Genomic DNA, 20,387 nt, shown 5'->3' with positions numbered 1-20,387 from the left:
CTAGGGGTGGGGTCGCAGAAACAGGGCGGGGGTAGACTGCCGGGCATGTGGTCGTCGGATAAGGGTTGAGCGGGTGGAGCAAAGAGATCACACAGGGAAGGAGCTCGTAGGAAGGCGTCGGGGTTGAAGGAGAAGACGTCGAAGTTTCTGGAAGAGCAGATCTAAAGAATGGTAGGAGGAAGAAGGCAGGAAGGGGATGCAGGTCGGAAGAAAGGGTTTCCTCGAGACCGCAGTCAGTCGCAGGGCGGTGGACGCCGACCTCACGGACAGGGCTGAGCGGCTGGTTGCGTAGACGGACTCATCTCGCTCCCGGCCTTTGCGCCATCGGCCAGGTGTCTCTCAGCCCGACCGCGGGCAGCGAACGCCGGATCCCGGCTCGGGTCCGCAGCGGTTACCCCGCGGCCCCCGGCAGCCGAGCCCGCGCTGCCGCCGCTGTTGACACCGTATCCAGGAGAACGCAAGCCCGGCTCCCGTTGGCTCCGCCCTGTCGGCCGCCTCCCTCTCAAGCCAAGCGGGTTGGCGGAAGCGCTGCTGTTGTCTCGGCCAATGGGCGAGTGGAAAACGAAGCGAGGGCGGGCCCCCCGGGTGGGTGCCGAGTAGCCCAGACCAGGGCAAATAATTACAAAATTAATAGACACCAGCGGAAGAAATTAATAATGAGTGCTGACTGTGCCAGACGTTGTTTCAAACGCCATGCAGACACTATTTCATTTAATCTTCCAATCCCTCACCAGCCCCATTTCACAGATAAGGAAAGTGAAGTGCGAATGGGAGACGTAAATTGCCCTAGGCTACAATCTGAGTGGAATTCAAGCCAGGTCTAATCCAAATCTAGGGCTCCAAGGCTTTAATTGCTACATTACCCTTTGAAATAGACCCTCCATCACTTCAAGGAGGCAGACCACTTCTGGAAGTAACCTGATCGAAGGGGCTGCGTGTCCTTGTTTCTTCCCTTCCCTCTCAGACGCTCCCTTGCTCTCTCTCTCCTTCTTTCCTCCCTTCCAGTCCTCTTTCCTTCTTTAGGTCTCTTCTGGCTGTTTAGCCACCTGCTTGCCTTCATTCCATTCACAAATATTTACTGAGTACCTCCCATGCCTTGTGCTAGTCACTTAGAACAAATAACGAACAAAACAGATAAAATTCCTTTCTTCTTGGAACTTAGAAACTAGTTACAGGGAGGAGAATAGACACCCACTTCATTATACAAATATAGAATTTATAGACTGAAGTAAGTAGAAAAGGCAATTGATATCATGAGCGCTTTTGTTAGGGTCCTCACCTAATTGGATGGGCAGTGACAGATGGTCTGTCTGCGCACGTGCTCAGAAGGAAGAGGAGTGATTGCTGGAGGCACAGCAAGGGGGAAGGGGGAAATGGGCTGAGAGTTTTTGTAAAGGTATTAAGGCAGAACAACAGATTGGATGAACTGGGAAAAGCGGTGTGATTGGAGCAGTGGGAGATGATGGGCCTGGAGAAGCAGCCAAGGGCCAGGTAAAGGTTAGGCTGAGAATTCTGGCCTTTACCCTAAAAGCCATGGAAAGACATTAAATGGTTTTAAGGGGAAGAATGATATGATCAGATCTATGTTTATAAAAGATCATTCTGGCTGCAAGAGGGTTATCAATTGGGTAGGCGAGTGGGGAGAATAGAAATAGGAAGATCTTTTAGGAGCCTATTTCATGGTCCTAACAAGGGAAGCAAAGCAAAGCAGGGTTTTCAAGCCCAGCACTACTGGCATTTGGGGTTGGAAGAGGGGTTCGGGGGTGCCAGGAGCACTTCTCCAGATGGGACAACCAAAATGTCTATGTGAGGTAGGGCAGGGAAATGAGACAAGCGTCAGGATTAATTTTTCCTGCCTATGATGAAAAGGAAGAAAAGGAGAGACTCCATTTTAAGGCTTAGATTCCATTTTAAAAACCTGGGACTTGACAGGTAAGCTTTCTATATGATAATCAACCAATAACTAACCCTGTCTTACGTCAGGGCAAGTAGTCCTAAATGGTATATGCCCACTGCTTGAGGGTAACCACTGTCTTGGGAACAACAGGAGCAAGAAATTCCTTGTGTTAACTTTATCTTACAGAATATCTAGAGGACTTACTATGGATGGTGACATAATGTCTCTTACGGGAGACAGACATCATGAGACTACATGTCAAACCTATGCTTCCCCCTGGCCCTTTGCCCCATTCTTGAGAGCCTTAAAAGACAGAACCCTAAGCCCTTAAGTGCGCCTTCTCTCTGAGGTTGCCCACACTGCCCTGTCTTCAAGTCTGTACTTTGCCTTAAATGAAGACTTCTTGCTGCTCAACTTACTGCATTTTGTCTCTTCACTCTTCCAATGGTAAGCATCTTTGTTATTTTGCTATTTCATTCAGTTTTCTAGACTTAAGCACAAGTCTTTACTCTCTCTGTTCTATTTCAGACAAGGATGGAAGGGCTGCAGGGATCTCTGATATGGGCTTGCAAGTTCCTGTTGATACTGGGGTTCTTGTTCACAGAGTTGAAGAATGAACTTCATGAATGAGCAAGGTAGGAGATTTACAGAGAGTTTTATTCAGGATAAGAGAAAGTTTGGAACTCCCCACAGGTGCAGGGAGGGGCAAGGCTGCCGCTTGGGGTCTCAGTGTCTAGGGTTTTATGCTTGTTACAGTGGGAGCTGTTAGTTTTCTATAGGTTTAGCAGAATGCTAGTTATGTTTTATCCTATCTCTGTAAAGGTTACCCGGATGCCCTAATGTAAACTAATGGGCCTACTGTGACTATTGCCAGCAAGCTTTTCCATATCACTGGGTCCCGATGGGGTGTACATTGTTACATTGTTTCAATCTCAAGCACCCTGTTCTTCCTCTACATTTCTGAAGCCTCAGCAAGACTTTGTCTTTTTTCAGGGTCCACACTATACTCTAACTGGGCAGAGTTACTCCCTGCTGCCTCCCTATCTCACTGTCACGTGGGTTACTCAGATAGGACTGCAGCTGTAAGATCATGCTCTTTGGTAGCCTGCCCCCAAATCTACTTTCTTTGCCTTTGGGAAGTTCTCAGAACTTAATCTCACTCCATCCAGTGCTCTATGGCTCCCCCAAATCCTTGGGTGGTAGGGGCTTAGTACCCACACCCGGAAGATTCAAGCAGACACCAGATGCCAGGTGACCCTGGCTTCAGAAGTTGGCAAGGGATCTGCCCTATGCTGAGCAGGAATGCAATGAGCTTCCTTTTTCCCCCTCTGCTCGTCCTTGTGCTCTGCTGCCTGCACTGCTGCTATTTGCTGCTACCCTAGCTTTAATTAATTTCTTCCTTACCTCTACTCCTCTGACCTGTTTGAAAATTCTTTTTTTATCATCAGCATCAAGAACCCTCCTCTGTCTAGGCTGAGGTTTCACCTAGTGTGCAGGGAGAGACCTCCCCAGAGACAGCTGCTGGACAACATATGGATAAAATCACCCCCAGCTGAAACTACTGATGAGTCAATGTATTGAAAAATTATTTTAGAAGGTATAAATCTATAGGATTTGATGATGGATTGATAAAAAGGGGTAAGAAGGAAGGAAGAGTCAAGGACACTCCTAGATTTATGATTACCACAGTCAGAGATGATGGTGTCCTTTGCTGAGATGGGGTGAGGAAGAAATGGAGATGTGTTTCTGTCCTAAAGAGTTTCTTTGCTGAGATGTGGGTGTCAAACACATGCAGTGCTAAATGTTAAAGAACTGCACAAAACTGACATGATTCCACATTTCTGAGTCACAGGGAGAAATGGCTTGGAGAAAAGTCAGGCTTTGCCCCTCTTAGTACTTCCTAAGCGCTGCGCAGGTTCTGCGGCCTCTCTCTCACTAGTCGGCCTGTGTGTGTTTTGACCAAGCCCTTTCCCCTCCCCCTCCAACATATATTTAACCACAACCGGAGCATTTTAAAGCCAACACCAAAGAAGAATGTGATGGGGCAAGTCGTGCCACTGCTCCCAGTGAATGGTAGGTAGAGGATGTAAGGTGGGCAGAGAGGCTGACTGGGGCTGGAATCAGCCCTGACCCGGAAAGCTGAACTTGCCCTGTGCTGAAGCAAGAGAGGAAGTGGACAAAGTCTAATTGAAAAAGCATGTGGATCCCTTACTCCATGTAACCCTGACTTTGGAGTTCAGATGAAAAGGGACACTCCAGCTGGGTGTCTGGGGATATCTGTGGCTGATATTCAGGACATGCCCTGACCTCTACACCCTGCTGGTTACAGAGCTTAGTATGACAAAAAAATTTTTTTAAAAAGGTGCAAAATGCAAACTCCACTTCCTCTCCTCGTCTCAAAACAGAGACTCATGTAAATAAAGTAGGGAAACTATTTCTTTGTTGGCATTCTTTTCCTAGAAGGCTTAAGTTATTATTACCCATGTGAGTGGTCTTTCTCAGGAGAGGAAGTATAGAGCATCCCAGAGAATGAGCCGGGAGGGATTAGTCTGTTGCAGTTCTTGCTCTGAATGATTCACCGTTATTAGAAATAAAATTTAAGACCTACAGATGATTTTTATAATCAGTGACCCAAGGAGTTTCCTAAGGTGATAACCAGTACGTTCCATCATTTTTAGGAAGTGCCCAACATGCTAAACCTGCCCTAACCCTCTCAACTACATCTTTCCTTGCATATGTCCACCCTACCACCACTAGATCAGTCCTGGACACAATAAACCTAATTCTCAATTTTTATGAGTTTTTTTTATACCTATGTAGAATTCAGCTTGTCTTAAAGGCCGAAAGAACAGTGGCCAGTTCAAGTTCATTGAGCCCTAAAACACAAACCCATACACAACCATAAACAGACAAAAAAACACTAAGAAATCATTTTACTCCTGGCTTCTCCTGGGTTCCAGCCAAACCCCATGATATCTGAAAGATGAATTTTCACCCATCAACTAGGTTTTCTAAGATCATTTAAATATGAACAGAGGTTATATAGCATACTAGAAATTCTTCCATTATGTAGATGAATAAATGACCTCCTCTGTATTAGCTAATTGTTTTCTTTTTGTTGAACGGTAGCAAAGTTTTTAAGAAAAGTTGGAATAAGAAGGGAGCAGTTTCTCTGGGTAGAAAGAAACATTTTTTAAGGTACAAGAATAACTGTTTGCAATAGGGAACATATACTTATTCTCTGGTGTAATTGACCCCTTTTACAGTAGTGAGGGCAATTCACCACAATTTATTGAGCTCCTACTATGTGTTAAGAACTATTAAATCTGGATCCTCCTGATGACCATGCTACAGAGGAAACTGGGACTCAGAGACGTGAAGTATGTGACTAAAATTCACACATTCAGTTAGTGGCAGAGTTGGATTCAAACCTGGGTCCACCTTCCTCTGAAGTCTGTATGTTCTGCACAGATTTCCTTTCTGCTCTAATAATAGCTAACTAATATTAAGCTGCTAAGTCTGTGCCTGGCATCTTACACTTATGACACACGAATTATTTTATCCCTCTTGCATGAACAGGAAAATTGAATCTCAGAAAAGTTAAGGTTTTGCCCAGAGTCTTGCAACTTTCAAGCAGATTTCAACTCAGCTAGTTAGTTGTAATTGTCTTAAAGAACCCTTCTTTTCAGGAGATGTGAAAGCTTGGAATTTTAAGTTGAATTCGGCATTTAACTTGAAGTGAGCATTTTTCTGAAAGAGGAAAAATAGGGAGTCATAATTCCCAGGAGTTTTAGAATAAATAATGCGGAAAGAGGTTCCATTTTTATGGAGATTCTGGGCCAGATAGTAAAAGTGGATGAATGTTATTATTTTGTGCATTTAAGTAACAGATTCAGACTTTATTTTCATATTCCAAATATTTTTATTGTGTGTGTGGAGCACTACTTTATGATTACATTTCTTGTCCCAAGTTGCTTACTTGGATCTTGTTGCTGAAATAACTACACTAGATTGAAACAAGGAAAGGGTTTGTAACCAACATCCCAGCAAATAACACACTAAACATACCAGCTTTAGATACTGCTTTGAAAAAGGACACTGAGAAAGTTAGTTCAAAGTGGGGAGGGAAGATTGTCAAATGAAGCTCACCCCTAATTCTAAGACAAGGATATAAACAGAGACCTATATGCCATTTATCTAACTATTTTAAATGATTTATTAGAATTCAAAAGTCAAAATACAACAATGAAAATTGAAAATTAAAATCAGAGTTGGTTAAATACAGCTAAAATTTATATTTCATTTTTATTTTAATTAAATCTTCTAAAATAATTTTATATAAAAATTGTAATTTTAGAGGGAGGAGCCAAGATGGCAGCATGAGAAGAGCAGTGGAAATCTCCTCCCAAAACCATATATATTTTTGAAAATACGACAAATACAACTATTCCTAAAAGAGAGACCAGAAGATACAGGACAACAGCCAGGCTACATCTACACCTGCGAGAACCCAGCGCCTCGCGAAGAGGGTGAGATACAAGCCGCAGCCCGGCGGAGCCCGAGCGCCCGTCACCCCAGCTCCCAGCGGGAGGGGAGGAATCGGAGCGGGGAGGGAGAGGGAGCCCAGGACTGCTAAACACCCAGCCCTAGCCATCCGCATCGGAGCGCAGACACACAGTGCATGGTGTGCTGGATACTAAGGAAACAGGACAGTAAAATCTCTGAGTGGGTCCCCGCAGCCGGTGCCCCTGGGACAAAGAAAAGCGAGTGCTCTTTGAAAGTCTTAAAGGGACAGGGACCCCACAGCTGGATGGAAACATCTTGGGACACTTAGCCCAGCAGCTGGGAGTCCCAGGGAACTTGGGCGTGCTAACCCCCTGGGCAGCAGCGCAGCTTTGAGGCCCCTCACAGCGATTAAACAGCCTCCCGCCTGTTACCCCTCCGGCGTGGCCCCACCATAGCAGAGCAGAAGCCTGAGGCCAGCCATGCCCACAGCAGCCGAGCAAGAATCAGAGACCCCATCTGTGCGCAGTTGCCCAGCACAAGTCGCTAGGGGTCACCGTTCTTCAAGGAGAGGAAGGCCACAAACTAGCAAGAAGGGACGATCTCCCAGCTGACACACGTGCCTACTCCCCACAACTACCTCTATCACTATGAAAAGGCAGAAGAATTTGATCCAGACCAGACTAAAAGAGAAAATCCCTGAGAAGTAGCTTGGGGAGACAGACCTAACCAATCTTCCTGAAAAAGAATTCAAAGTAAAGGTCATAACCATGCTGATGGAGCTGCAGAGAAAAATGCAAGAGCTAATGGACAAAGTAGGGAGGGAGAATACAGAAATAAAACAATCTCTGGAAGGACTTAAAAGCAGAATGGACGAGATGCAAGAGGCAGTTAACGGAATAGAAACCAGAGAAGAGGAACGCATAGAAGCTGATGCATAGAGAGATAAAAGTATCTCCAGGAATGAAACAATATTAAGAGAAATGTGTGACCAATCCAAAAGGAACAATATCCACATTATAGGGGTACCAGAAGAAGAAGAAGAGAGAAAAAGGGATAGAAAGTGTCTTTGAAGAAATAATTGCTGAAAACTTCCCCAAACTAGGGTAGGAAACGGCCTCTCAGACCACAGAGGTACACAGAACTCCCATGAAAAGGGATCCAAGGAGGGCAACACCAAGACACATAATAATTAAAATGGCAAAGATCAACGACAAGGACAGAGTATTAAAGGCAGCCAGAGAGAGAAAAAAGGTCACCTACAAAGGAAAACCCATCAGGCTATCATCAGACTTCTCAACAGAAACCTTACAGGCCAGAAGAGAATGGCATGATATATTTAATGCAATGAAACAGAAGGGCCTTGAACCAAGGATACTGTATCCAGCACGAATATCATTTAAATATGAAGGAGGGATTAAACAATTCCCAGACAAGCAAAAGTTGAGGGAATTTGCTTCCCACAAACCACCTCTACAGGGTATTTTAGAGGGACTGCTCTAGATGGGAGCATTCCTAAGGCTAAACAGATTTCAGCAGAGAAAATAAAATCACAGCAAAGAAAGTAGACCAACCAAACACTAACTAAAGACAAAACATAAAATCAACTACCAACATAAGCAGGCAAAGGAAACACAAAAGAGCACAGAATAAAACACCCAACATATAAAGAATGGAGGAGAAGGAATAAGAAGAGAGAGAAATAAAGAATCATCAGACAGTGTTTATAATAGCTCAATAAGCAAGTTAAGTTAGATAGTAAGATAGTCAAGAAGCTAGCCTTGAACCTTTGGTAACCATGAACCTAAAGCCTGCAATGGCAATAAGCACCTATCTTTCAATAATCACCCTAAATGTAAATGGGGTGAAAAGACACAGAGTAATAGAATGGATAAAAAAGCAAGACCCATCTATATGCTGCTTACAAGAGACTCACCTCAAACCCAAAGACATGCACAAACTAAAAGTCAAGGGATGGAAAAAGATATTTCATGCAAACAACAGGGAGAAAAAAGCAGGTGTGGCAGTACTAGTATCAGACAAAATAGACTTCAAAACAAAGAAAGTAACAAGAGATAAAGAAGGACATTACACAATGATAAAGGCATCAGTCCAACAAGAGGATATCACCATTATAAATATATATGCACCCAACACAGGAGCACCAGCATATATGAAACAAATACTAACAGAATTAAGGGAGGAAATAGAATGAAATGCATTCATTTTAGAAGACTTCGCACAACACTCACTCCAAAAGATAGATCCACCAGACAGAAAATAAGTAAGGACACAGAGGCATTGAAGAACACACTAGAACAGATGGACCTAATAGACATCTATAGAGCTCTACATCCAAAAGCAGCAGGATACACATTCTTCTCAAGTGCACATGGAACATTCTCCAGAATTGATCACATACTAGGCCACAAAAAAGAGCCTCAGTAAATTAAAAAAGATTGAAATTCTACCAACCAACTATTCAGACAACAAAGGTATAAAACTAGAAATAAATTGTACGAAGAAAGCAAAAAGGCCCACAAACACATGGAGACTTAACAACATGCTCCTAAATAATCAATGGATCAACGACCAAATTAAAATAGAGATCAAGCAATATATGGAAACAGATGACAACAACACAAAGCCCCAACTTCCGTGGGACACAGCAAAAGCAGTCTTAAGAGGAAAGAATATAGCAAATCAGGCATATTTAAAGAAGGAGGAACAATCCCAAATGAATAGTCTAATGTCACAATTATCAAAATTGGAAAAAAAAAACAAAGGAGACCTAAAGTCAGCAGAAGGAGGAACATAATAAAGATCAGAGAAGAAATAAACAAAATTGAGAAGAATAAAACAATAGAAAAAAATCAATGAAACCAAGAGCTGGTTCTTTGAGAAAATAAACAACATAGATAAGCCTCTAGCCAGACTTATTAAGAGGAAAAGAGAATCAACACACATCAACAGAATCAGAAACGAGAAAGGAAAAATCACGACGGACCCCACAGAAATACAAAGAATTATTAGAGAATACTATGAAAACCTATATGCTAACAAGCTGGAAAACCTAGGAGAAATGGAGAACTTTCTAAAAAATACAACCTTCCAAGACTGACCCAGAAAGAAACAGAAAATCTAAACAATTACCAGCAAACAAATTGAAGTGGTAATCAAAAAACTACCCAAGAACAAAACCCCAATGCCAGATGGATTCACCTCGAAATTTTATCAGACATACAGAGAAGATATAATACCCATTCTCCTGAAAGTTTTCCAAAAAATAGAAGAGGAGGGAATATTTCCAAACTCATTTTAGAATCTAACATCACCCTAATACCAAAACCAGGCAAAGACCCCACCAAAAAAGAAAATTACAGACCAATATCCCTGATGAACGTAGATGCAAAAATACTCAACAAAATATTAGCAAACCAAATTCAAAAATACATCAAAAGGATCATACACCATGACCAAGTGGGATTCATCCCAGGGATGCAAGGATAGTACAACATTCGAAAGTCCGTCAACATCATCCACCACACCAACAAAAAGAAACACATAAACCACATGATCATCTACATAGATGCTGAAAAAGCATTTGACAAATTTCAACATCCATTCATGATAAAAACTCTCAGCAAAATGGGAACAGAGGGCAAGTACCTCAACATAATAACGGCCATATATCATAAACCCATAGCCAACATTATATTGAACAGCAAGAAGCTGAAAGCATTTCCTCTGAGATTGGGAACTAGACAGGGATGCCCACTCTCCCCACTGTTATTTAACATAGTACTGGAGGTCCTAGCCACGGCAATCAGACAAAACAAAAAAATACAAGGAATCCAGATTGGTAATGGAGAAGTTAAACTGTCACTATTTGCAGATGACATGATACTGTACATAAAACACCCTAAAGACTCCACCCCAAAACTAGTAGAACTGATATCGGAATACAGCAAAGTTGCAGGATACAAAATCAACACAAAGAAATCTGTGGCTTTCCTATACACTAACAATGAACCAACAGAAAGAGAAATCACGAAAACCACTCCATTCACAATTGCATCAAAAAAAAAAAATACCTAGGAATAAACATAACCAAAGAAGTGAAAGACTTATACTCTGAAAACTACAAGTCACTCTTAAGAGAAATTAAAGGGGACACTAACAGATGGAAACTCATCCCATGCTCGTGGCTAGGAAGAATTAATATCGTCAAAATGGCCATCCTGCCCAAAGCAATATACAGATTTGATGCAATCCCTATGAAACTACCAGCAACATTCTTCAATGAACTGGAACAAATAATTCAAAAATTCATATGGAAACACCAAAGACCCCGAATAGCCAAAGCAATCCTGAGAAAGAAGAATAAAGTAGGGGGGATCTCACTCCCCAACTTCAAGCTCTACTATAAAGCCATAGTAATCAAGACAATTTGGTACTGGCACAAGAGCAGAGCCACAGACCAATGGAACAGACTAGAGAATTCAGACATTAACACAGACATATATGGCCAATTAATATTTGATAAAGGAGCCATGCACACACAATGGCGAAATGACAGTCTCTTCAACAGATGGTGCTGGCAAAACTGGACAGCTACATGTAGGAGAATGAAACTGGACCATTGTCTAACCCCATATACAAAAGTAAACTCAAAATGGATCAAAGACCTGAATGTAAGTCATGAAACCATTAAACTCTTGGAAGAAAACATAGTCAAAAACCTCTTAGACATAAACATGAGTGACCTCTTTGTGAACATATCTCCCCGGGCAAGGAAAACAACAGTAAAAATGAACAAGTGGGACTATATTAAGCTGAAAAGCTTCTGTACAGCAAAAAACACCATCAAAAGAACAAAAAGGAACCCTACAGTATGGGAGAATATATTTGAAAATGACACCTCCGATGAAGGCTTGACGTCCAGAATATATAAAGAGCTCACACGCCTCAACAAACAAAAAACAAATAACCCAATTAAAAAATGGGCAGAGGAACTGAACAGACGGTTCTCCAAAAAAGAAATACAGATGGCCAACAGACACATGAAAAGATGCTCCACATCGCTAATTATCAGAGAAATGCAAATTAAAACTACAATGAGGTATCACCTCACACCAGTAAGGATGGCTACCATCCAAAAGACAAACAACAACAAATGTTGGCGAGGCTGTGGAGAAAGGGGAACCCTCCTACACTGCTGGTGGGAATGTAAATTAGTTCAACCATTGTGGAAAGCAGTATGGAGGTACATCAAAATGCTCAGAACAGAGTTACCATTTGACCCAGGAATTGCACTCCTAGGAATTTACCCTAAGAATGCAGCAATCAAGTTTGAGAAAGACCAATGCACCCCTATGTTTATCGCAGCACTATTTACAATAGCCAAGAATTAGAAGCAACCTAAATGTCCATCGATAGATGAATGGATAAAGAAGCTGTGGTACATATACACAATGGAATACTACTCAGCCATAAGAAAAGGGCAAATCCTACCATTTGCAGCAACATGGATGGAGCTGGAGGGTATTATGCTCAGTGAAATGAGCCAAGCGGAGAAAGAGAAATACCAAATGATTTCACTCATCTGTGAAATATAACTACTAAGGAGAAACTGAAGGAACAAAACAGCAGCAGAATCACAGAACTCAAGAATGGACTAACAGGTACCAAAGGGAAAGGGACTGGGAAGGATGGGTGGGTAGGGAGGGATAAGCGGTGGGGAAGAAGAAGGGGGATATTAAGATTAGCATGCATGGGGGGGTGGGAGAAAGGGGAGGGCTGTACAACACAGAGAAGGCAAGTAGTGATTCTACAACATTTTGCTATGCTGATGGACAGTGACTGTAAAGGGGTTTATAGGGGGGAACTGGTATAGGGGAGAGTCTAGTAAACATAATATTCGTCATGTAAGTGTAGATTAATGATACCAAAAAAAAAAAAAGGCAGTTCCTGTGTGGTGACCTCCAAGGAGTCCTACATAAGGGTATAAAGGGCATATAAAAGTGTAAGCAAAGTGCCTGTTTGTGTTTATACAGAGGATCAAAGCCTAATTTGGCTACCCCGAAATTCAACTAAGATACAATATGAAAAAGAATTTCCAACATCAGCACTCTCTGGATGACTAATGCCAGAAGATGATCATCAAAAAACCCCAACAAAGTTCCACGCACTGCTACAGCTGTAGATGCACTCATCCCACCAGTTCCTGGACTTGCCATGGGAATGAGGAAGGAGATATCTAAGCTGGCCTGTGCATACAGTAAAACAACAAATTTGACTGGATTTATACTGTTGGAACTCAACCAAGAATTAGGAGAAGTGCAAATTGTAGCGCTCCAAAATCTTACAACTACAGACTATTTACTGTTAAAAGAACATAAGGGATGTGAACATTCCCCAGGAATGGGTTGTTTTAATTTGTCTGATTTCTCTCAGACTGTTCAAGTTCAGTTGGACAACATCCACCATATCATAGATAAGTTTTCACAAATGCCTAAGGTGCCTAACTGGTTTTCTTGGTTTCACTGGAGATGGCTGGTAATTACAGGTATGCTTTGGTTATGTAACTATACTCCTATTATGTTAATGTGTGTGCGCAATTTAAGTAGTAGCTTAAAACCTGTACATGCTGAAGTTACTCTACAAGAAGATATGTCAAAGAAATAATCAATCTTCCCATGTTTTCTTCCGCCTGCTACTTCTATAGCTTTTCTTCTTCCTTCCTAATTACAACCCTTAAATAGAATTCATGCCTCATATCAAATTTACCGAGTATCATAATTCTTCCAAGTGGTAAAGACACCTCAAGACAAATGCTGGGCATAGAAGCTACAGGGCATAAATATGCAAAGAAAAAAAATGCTAACCTTTTCAAACAATAAGGCTTCTCTCTCACTTACCAACTTTACATTTCCCTGTATGGCCCCAGAAGATGACTGGTTAGCCAGAGACGGGTAAGATTCCTCAAGGGAGGAACAACCTAAGACAGGCACAGTCGCAGGGGGGCCATCAGGTGAGAAATTGGGGATCAAGAGGTGAGGCTTAGAAACTCACCCCCCCTGTTCTGAGAGAAATCTTCTGCATACGTGGATGTTTTGTTTTCCTTGTCTAGCTTGGATTAACACATAGTCTACAGGCACACACCTGATCATCTACGTTTGCTCTCTTACAACACTAAACTATGTTTTCTACCTTTATCTTGTATCTACCTACCACTTCAGCATTTCATCAAAAATAATAATAATAAAGAGAGACATGTGGTATCCACATATAAATCAAGTATAAAAATCAAATGAGTATTCATATTTGAACTGACTGTTTATAGTTCATAATGCATAAGCAAAACTGAAAGCTTCTGTGATGACTGCCCTTGTAATGTTCACCATGTAACTTATTCACTATGTAAGAATTTGTTCTCCATGTAAGAACTTGTTCGTTATGCTTCAGAAGATTGGAGACTGACGAAAATTAGGCTTGGGGTGGATTAATGATTGTGCATTGAGCATTGACTCCCCTATACAGAATTTTATTGTTGTTAACAACAATTTGATCAATAAATATGAGAGATGCTCTCACAAAAAAAAAAAAAATACAACAAAAAGATCATACACCATGACCAAGTGGGATTCATCCCAGGGATGCAAGGATGGTACAACATTCGAAAATCCATCAACATCATCCACCACATCAACAAAAAGAAGGACAGAAACCACATGATCATCTCCATAGATGCTGAAAAAGCATTCAAAAAAATTCAACATCCCTTCATGATAAAAACTCTCAACAAAATGGGCATAGAGGGCAAGTACCTCAACATAATAAAGGCCGTATATGATAAACCCACAGCTAACATTACACTGAACAGAGAGAGCCTGAAAGCTTTTCCTCTGAGATCGGGAACAAGACAGGGATGCCCACTCTCCCCACTGTTACTCAACATAGTACTAGAGGTCCTAGCCATGGCAATTAGACAAAACAAAGAAATACAAGGAATCCTGATTGGTAAAGAAGAAGTCAAACTGTCACTATTTGCAGATGACATGATATTGTACATAAAAAACCCTAAAAACTCCACTCCAAAACTACTAGAACTAATATCAGAATTCAGCAACGTTGCAGGATACAAAATTAACACACAGAAATCTGTGGCTTTCCTATACACTAACAATGAACTAATAGAAAGAGAAATCAGGAAAACAGTTCCATTCACAATAGCATCAAAAAGAATAAAATACCTAGGAATAAACCTAACCAAGGAAGTGAAAGACCTATACCCTGAAAACTACAAGACACTCTTAAGAGAAATTAAAGAGGACACTAAAAAACGGAAACTTGTCCCATGCTCCTTCTTAGGAAGAATTAATATCGTCAAAATGGCCATCCTGTGCAAAGCAGTATACAGATTCGATGTAATCCCTATCAAATTACCAAGAGCATTCTTCGATGAACTGTAACAAATAGTTCAAAAATTCATATGGAAACACCAAAGACCCTGAATAGCCAAAGCAATCCTGAGAAGGGAGAATAAAGCGGGGGGGATCCCACTCCCCAACTTCAAGCTCTACTATAAAGCCACAGTAATCAAGACAATTTGGTACTGGCACAAGAACAGAGCCACAGACCAGTGGAACAGAATAGAGACTCCAGATATTAACCGAAACATACATGGTCAATTAATATATGATAAAGGAGCTATGGACATACAATGGGGAAATGGCAGCCTCTTCAACAACTGGTATTGGCAAAACTGGACAGCTACATGTAAGAGAATGAAACTGGATCAGTCTAACTCCATACACAAAAGTAAATTCGAAATGGATCAAAGACCTGAGTGTAAGTCATGAAACCATAAAACTCTTAGAAAAAAACATAGGCAAAAATCTCATGGACATAAACATGAGTGACTTCTTCATGAACATATCTCCCCGGGTAAGGAAAACAAAAGCAAAAATGAACAAGTGGGACTGTATCAAGCTAAAAAGCTTCTGTACAGCAAAGGACACCATCAATAGAACAAAAAGGTATCCTACAGTATGGGAGAATATATTTATAAATGACAGGTCTGATAAAGGGTTTACATCCAAAATATATAAAGAGCTCACACACCTCATCAAACAAAAAGCAAATAATCCAATTAAAAAATGGGCAGAGGAGCTGAAAAGACAGTTCTCTAAAGAAGAAATTCAGATGGCCAACAGACACATGAAAAGATGCTCCACATCACTTGTCATCAGAGAAATGCTAATTAAAACCACAATGAGATATCACCTCGCACCAGTAAGGATCGCCATCATTGAACAGACAAACAACAACAAATGTTGGTGAGGTTGTGGAAAAAGGGGAACCAACACTGCTGGTGGGAATGTAAATTAGTTCAACCATTGTGGAAAGCAGTATGGAGGTTCCTCAGAATGCTCAAAATAGAAATACCATTTGACCCAGGAATTCCACTTCTAGGAATTTACCCCAAGAAAGCAGCACTCCAGATTGAAAAAGACTGATGCGCCCGTATATTTATCGCAGCACTATTTACAATAGCCAAGATATGGAAGCAACCTAAATGTCCATCAGTAGAAGAATGGATAAAGAAGATGTGGTACATATACACAATGGAATATTACTCAGCCATAAGAAAAAAACAGATCCTACCATTTGCAACAACATGGATGGAGCTAGAGGATATTATGCTCAGTGAAATAAAGCCAGGCGGAGAAGGACAAGTACCAAATGATTTCACTCATACGTGGAATATAAGAACAAAGGAAAACTGAAGGAATAAAACAGCAGAATAACAGAACCCAAGTATGGACTAATAGATATCAAAGGGAAAGGGACTGGGGAGGATGGGTGGGAAGGGAGGAACAAGGGCGGAGAAGAAAGGGGTCTTTACGATTAGCATGTATAGTGTGTGGGGGATACGGGGAGGGCTGTACAACACAGAGAAGACAAGCAGTGATTTTACAGCATCTTACTATGCTGATGGACAATGACTGTGAAGGGGTATGTGGGGGGGACTTGCTGAAGGGGACTAGGGGGGAGCCTAGTAAACATAATGTTCTTCATGTAATTGTAGATTAATGATACCAAGAAAAAAAAAACTAACTTTTTAGGTATGATAACTCCAATTTTTAAATTTAATGCCTCCAAAAATGTTGAGCTATGCATAGTTTCTGAGCCAACGAGCATATAAAATAGCATGGTTAAGACTGAATCATTGAACGGTCCTCCAATTCAACTGTCATATCTTTGACTTCAGTTTAAACTAAACACATATAACTTCCCTTTTCTAAGCCCCATAGCCATTGTTTCTTTACTTAAACTATCTTTAGGAGCTCAACCTCTAACACAGTATCAACACAAATTAGTAAGAATTCTTCCTTGACCCTTAAAATACCCACAATTTCTACTACACTTCATCTTTATTCAAACTGTAAATGTTTTAAATACTGTAAGAATTCTGAAAATGCTTTATAAATAGGTTCTCTTAAGGAATACAGAATGAAGTTTATGGGATCTTGAAGGATAGAAAAAATAAAGAGTACTAAAAGATGGAAAAGAGAAGAAAAAAAAGCTGTCTTCCTATAAATCAGCACAAAGCACTGGCTTGTTTACAGACACATCCCGGGGATGTATGAGGACTTCTTAGTTAGACCTCCTTAGAGGCTTATCGAAGTCTTCAGGGCCCTCAGTAGGAGAGCTCCCTGCGATGTAGACCTGATACCTTTCAGACCTGTGAACTGACTCATCCCCTTAGAATCCTAGGCCATCAGTACTGGGAGGGCGGCTGGAACTCATCTAGCATGACTGCCCTCCCATTTGCTATTGATCTACACCATGATCACTACACAAAAGGATTACAAGTGCAGTAAAAAAAAAAAAAGTGTACAACAAAATATTAAATATGAAAAGTAATAAAGTGCTAAGATTAGGGAAAATAGAAGAACAGAAGGTCAAAACCAGGAAGAAAAATAACATCAAGATATCAAGCCAAGGGTCCTGCAGAATTCCTTAAATACAGCTTTGAATTTGACTTGAGCTTCCTGGCAGCTGAAGTGGAGAGGAAAACATGTTGGGTTCCTGGTCCCTGTCTCTCTCATGGAAGCACAAGAGACTCACTTTATGGAGCAGGACACTCAGTCCTAGGGACGTAAAGGGGCTCTGGTTGTGCCAGAGCTAAGACAAAAACACCATTCTCCTAATTCCCAGAGTAGTGTGAGCCCTTGCATCACTCAACTTCAAATACATACGCACGAGGACTTCAATCACGGAAGTCTCTTGTGAATTCTTTGCTTGTTCTTTAAATTTAAGTATCAGACAAAAGCTTACAATCAACAAACTCTGAACGCTTCTGCTGCTCTACAGCCAAGGGTTGGCCCAGCTCTGAGCTTCCCTGTGAGAACTCTGTCTGCTTTTCTCCCTTTCTCTCAATCAGGGGCTCTGCCAGAGCACCTAACAGGGAGGTGAGACACAATAATGGTAAAAGGGCTTAGCAAATTCTCTGCTTCCTCTTTTATTCCATTGATAGGAAGGCCTTCAGGCAATTTCACTAAAGTAGTTCTCCGTGTTCTCAGACTAGGGCCTTTGCTTACAGCCTATTAGCTACTTGAAAGATTTTAGGACAGTCAGAAGTAAAGTAAACTGACAGTCATGATTTCCAAAGTCTTGTCTTTACTAAGTGTTTTATCATCAAAATGGAATAGGAAGCTGCTGTTATACCTCCACCCACCTAGTGGTTAATTCCCAGCATCATTTTTAAACTCAATTTTGAGTTCTTTCTGTCACCCACTAGCCACATGTAATGATGGCCATTCTTACTGTCAAATAGCTGCTCTCACAGTGGAATCCCCCACTTTCAGGACCATCGTCCTTGGTATCAACAAGCAAGGCAAAACAGCTTAGAGAGGAGGCCCCTGACGTCCCCCACTAGGCCACACACCACCAGGGGAGGGGAATGAGGCTCTAGCTTCTAGCCCTGAGGTTTCCTAGAAGTATTAACACAGCTTGCATTCAGGCTTAAGCATTGATATTGTGGGAAAAGCTATTCGATGTCCTGGACTATTAGAAAAATCTATCTTTAAAATGTTCTGTTCTCCAGTTCACTGAAAAATGACTACAGAGCCTTCCCCTGCTTTTTTTAGATGTGATAAGGGATAAGGAGTGAGCATGCAAAAGAAGAGGGAGGGACTATCTGGCACGAGGAGGAGACACTATTTCTATCCCCTGGACGTGAAAAGCCTGGGTGAAGGGCCCCTTCATCCTCTGGGAGGATCTCTTGGGCTCCCCCTGGGGGCGGAAAGCAGATGCACGCTAGAGCATCAGCAGAAGGAAGAGGCGCACGGGGCTCCCCCTTGTGGCCAGCTGTGGTGAGGCTCACCCGCCGCCGCTCCCCTAGGAGGCTCTTCGGAGTTCCTAAAAGATAAAGGGAGGTTCTCAAGTTTTCAAATTTCGGGTCCCTGCTACACCGATCCATAGCTGAGGCTTGAGGTAGCGACGGTGAACCGATTTCCTATAAAACAAACCAAGGATATATAACAAACCATACAAATCCATTTCTTCTCTAGTAAGAAGCCTTAGAAGTAGGGTCTGCGGCACAAGCCCTCTCGTGCTGCTGACCAATCACATCCCAGAGTTCCCTATGAATATTCCAACGCAACTTGTCAATATTTGAGGATTAAAGGACCATCCTGAAAACTCCATGATGAAATCCGTTTAATGGCCATAATTCTCATGTCAAAATGTGCCTATAGGACAGTAGGGGGAACGCTAGGAGGGCAACGCTTGGTAAGGTAAATATCTTCAAAGTGATTGGTGAGTGAGTATTTATCAGATCTCCCAAGGGGGAGAGGACTTGCCACGCATAAAAGCTGTGGAAGAAATCACAACAGGAACACTTTATAGGGCAGTATTTTTAAATGTTATATTTCTATATGTACAAAAAAGATACACAGATACACCAAACTTAAAGGAAAAACAGAAGAGAACCCAAAAAATGCTTTAAAAAACAGGCAAATATCCTTTATATATAGGAACTTCTTTAAAAGGAACTTTTACAAATCAACAAGGAAAAGCAGTTAAGTCCTTGACATACGGGTGGATAACAGGCCATTTTCATAAACATAGAGAGATGGTATACTTCGAGGAAAATCTTCTGTTGCACAGCAACCAAAGGAATATGTATTAAAATCAACAATGAGAAACTATGTTTCTCTCCAAAACAGGCAAATAACTTTTTAAATGAAATCTCCCAACACTGAGATAGTGCAAAGAGCATTTTCATGTACTGCTGGTGGAAGGCAAACAGCCCAAGTCTTTGGGGAAACAATTTAGCAACATACAGCTGAGGCCTCCAAAGTGTTCATCCCCTCTGGTCTGGTAGTTCCATTCCTGGAAGTCTAGCTTATGGACATACTCTAAAATAAAGAAAGTGCTTTTTTAATGCGAAGAAGCTGTTATTCTCTGCCGCACCATTCACAGTGGTGAATGACTGGGAATAATCTAAACACCCCTAATGAGTGTGCTGGATAAATAACTATGGTTTATACACATGGCAAGTTATGTAGAATGATTTTTTCTGTATTTTTAAAAAATTACAAATATAATACAGAAATACACTCTCGTTATCTTAAAAAATTCAAACACAGAAAGCAGCATAAAAGGCAAAGACCCTCCCATCCCATCCCTGCCCTTACCACTTTCCTTTCCTTTCCCAAATCTAATTCCTTTCCCAGGAGGATCCACTATTTGAAGTTTGATGTGGATCCTCTCTAGACGTTTTTCTAGGCATTTATTTACATGTATATGTGCATATACATAGTCTTGTTTTCTTCTATAAAAATGGGCTCACACCATCTGTAAGACTGTGTAATTCACTTAAATATTTCTAGGTCAGTACACATAGGTCTATCTCATTCATTTTTAACTGCTCTCTGGAATCCCACAGGATGAATATAATTTAACCATTCCCTGT

The sequence above is a fragment of the Manis pentadactyla genome, chromosome 8, assembly GCF_030020395.1.
Source record: "Manis pentadactyla isolate mManPen7 chromosome 8, mManPen7.hap1, whole genome shotgun sequence".
Taxonomy (NCBI): domain Eukaryota; kingdom Metazoa; phylum Chordata; class Mammalia; order Pholidota; family Manidae; genus Manis; species Manis pentadactyla.
Note: the sequence above shows the minus strand (reverse complement) of the source record.